The sequence below is a fragment of the Cynara cardunculus genome (genome assembly GCF_001531365.2).
Source record: "Cynara cardunculus var. scolymus isolate 2C chromosome LG 2, CcrdV1, whole genome shotgun sequence".
In the NCBI taxonomy this organism is placed as follows: Eukaryota; Viridiplantae; Streptophyta; class Magnoliopsida; order Asterales; family Asteraceae; genus Cynara; species Cynara cardunculus.
The window spans coordinates 1,969,343-1,972,745 of NC_037529.1; positions in this window are offsets into that span (position 1 = coordinate 1,969,343).

Here is a 3,403-nt window from a genome sequence, read left to right on the forward strand (position 1 = left end):
ATGGACAATGTGATACCTTTTTGTAAATCAATGAAAATGACAAACATGCACACTATGATACATTTAGTAAAACAAAAAAAAAATACATTGTGATACATGTGAAATATTGTGAACGTTATCATTATGATACACTTTGAAAACGTCTTTAAAATACAATGTATATAGGTAATTGATAATACTAGGTACCTAATTTTATTTAAATATTTCCTTCCTAACAAATTTAATAAAATATTTTGATTAGTTGTCAAAAATACTATTATGATATACCCTTTTAGCTTATTTAAAATATATCCTTAATTATCTCAAACGAGTAGTTCACATTGGATCTCACGGTTATCACAAACTAATCACTTCTCCCTTGAATGAGTCCATATATATAGGGTTGGGTTCACGTGAGATCAGCATGTTTTCATGAGACCCGTGAAATTACTTTTTTACACTTGAAACTTCACAATAAAACGTTGTAAAGGTAAAAAAAAGCCAAACCTTCACAGGAAAAACATTGTGGATGTTAGTTTCAAGTGTAAAAAAGTGGTCTTACGGTTCTCATGAAAACAAACTGATCTCACGTAATCTCAAGTCTCTTTATAAGATTAGTGTACTAGATTGTTTTCACTTTTTCTTGCTTGAAGGACTAGTATTTTCATAAAACATTTATATTTAAATTAATTAAAAAGAAATAATAAACATGTTTAACATACTTTACTTCCTTCTTGAAGGTCAAAATTGGCAATTTAAATTATGTCAAAATCCATTGGAATTTGATGTCAAGTTCCACCTCAACACCCAAAGATGTTGTATGGGTGTAAAAAACTTAATTTGTTTTTATTATTATCTTTATAAAAAACTATTTTATTGCAATAAAAATCAGATACGATGATTTAAAAATTCAATCAGTATTTTTAAATTATGCGGGTTTTATCATGATTATTCTAAATAAACTATATAAGATCCCAAATAGGTGTAGTGAAGAGTTGTTTGTTTACCTCTTAATAGTTTTATTAAGATGCAACATCTGAATCATTAAGAGGTGCATTGTTTGGCAAAAAAAAAAAGTCCGTCTCTTAATGGTTCTAAAACCATCTGAATGATTTTGTATCTTGCTCTTCTCTTAACCATTTGGCGCTCTAATTTCGTTGTAAAAATTACCAAACAATTATATTTCATTTTGCACTATATCATGAGAGCCTCTTAATCATTATGGCCACTTAATCATTCTGCACCAAACTATTCAGCAATTGATAAACAGCTCCTTCCGATATTTTGTATTTAACAGAATTGTTTTCTTAGTTTTAAATCCGAACCAAGGAGTTCATCATTTTGTGCAATATAAGAAATCATATCACCAATTTATAAATTCCGCACCTTTTCTCAAATTTTTATGGTTATAACATCAGGTTTTTCTTATCATCTTATACAACAAAAAACAAAATACTAAATCTTGAAAAGACAACACAGATAAAGTGGTAAATAGTAATTATACTTTTATGATGTTTTCCCATTTTATATTTTATGGATAAATAAAATAAATTACCAGAATCAAATAAACATATCAATAAACTCAAATCTCATAAATTTGATCAGTTAAAAATAAAACGTCATTGTAAAATCGTACAAAATTTTCATACGAAGCAAAATTACAAAGTTGTTTACTCTTTTTGCCTCTTAATTTGACCTGTAATGCTCTTAGAAGCTCTTATTTTTTGTATCAACTAACAATTACTTAACTATTCGAAATTCGTTACTGATACAAAACCAGTAAATTAATCTGATTTCTCGACGTTTAACAGTTATTCAGAATCGTTCAATTGATTTAACATTTTTAGGGTAAAAGAACATCATGATGACCCACTCTTTGTCTTTATGGTAAGAAATAGATGGTGGGGGTGGTGCACCCTTTGACCATAATTTCCATTAGGAAATTATTGGAATTAAATTTTAAATAATTTAAAGAAAAGGAAACAAGGGAGAACCCTTGAGAATGGACTAACACATGCTTAGTGCCCATCATTCCTACCTCCACTTCCCTTTTCATATGTCAAAAGAAGTCCAATTTTGTACAATTTGTAATCACAACTCCATGACTATTACATATAGATAGAGGGGGGGTATGTATGTATGCCAGATTTAAATGAGAAGAAGTTTCAAGATCATGTATAATTACATGTGATACGTATACCTAATCATATATGATTGAACACATGTTGCGTTTGACTGACACATAGGAGGAGACCTTCCCCGTGACCTTTGGTTGCATTCACCAAGTCGTCCATGTCCCTTGTGAATGTGTTGAGTCGTATATGATTAAGCATTTGTATCACATGTAATCATATATGGTTTTAGAACTTCTCGCATTCTCGTAAATTGGTCACAATTTGGAATAAAATGCAATTAAGTTTTAAAATTCTGACATTGAGTTCGATCTTCTTGAAAAATAATGTACTAAGATTAGACTTGTTGATGTGAAGTAGATCAGGATTGCGGGGTCATTTGGATTTCATCAGATGAGTCACGAGAATCTTATTGATAACATAAGTACAAAATAATCATGATTTGATGATATTATGTCATACAGTATACGAAAACAAACATGTTGTTTTAAATAACAATCAATAATACAAGAAACAAACGAAGAAGAGTACCAATCAAAGGAGTCTTATTATGTCAAAGGTGGGATGAGGCCAAACCAACCTAGAAACAGAAGGTCCCTAAAAACTAAGAAACTACGACCAGAAGAAAAATACTGCAGTCCAAAAAACAAAAACCAGAAGTCGAGAAGAACACAAAGACTAACCTGAAAGCTCTAGGATAGCAACTGAAAACAGAAAAATGAAAACCACCACTCAAAACTACAAGCTGAACACTCTGAGCCATTCGAAGGCAGTATAACACCACTAGATCCAGAAGAATCCAAAGTCTTTTAACTGGTTCAAAACAAATTATCAATAGTTATAAAAGAATTAAATTACAATTTGTTAATTAAACAACTATTTCTAGCATATTTTAAAATATTATTATAAACAAATCTTATGAAATACCAGTTAACTCATGAGATTGCTAAATCAAGTATCTGTAAGATTTCAATTCCAGATTTTTTTTTCCTTAAACCAAACGTAATATTCAAATGGGGTCCAATTTTTCTACAAACAAAACATACCTTAAATGATGAAAACAAATTATAGAAATTAATGAAAAATTGATGGCATATTAATATTTATGTTGCTTGATTCCTAATATACATAGGAATATTCCTCCACTACAAGAATAATTAAGTTAAAGTTCCATTATGGATGGTGGTCAAAATTCAAATCTAACTACAAAAGTTTGTTTTGTTTTCATATATATATATATATATATATATATATATATATATATATATATATATATATATATATATATATAT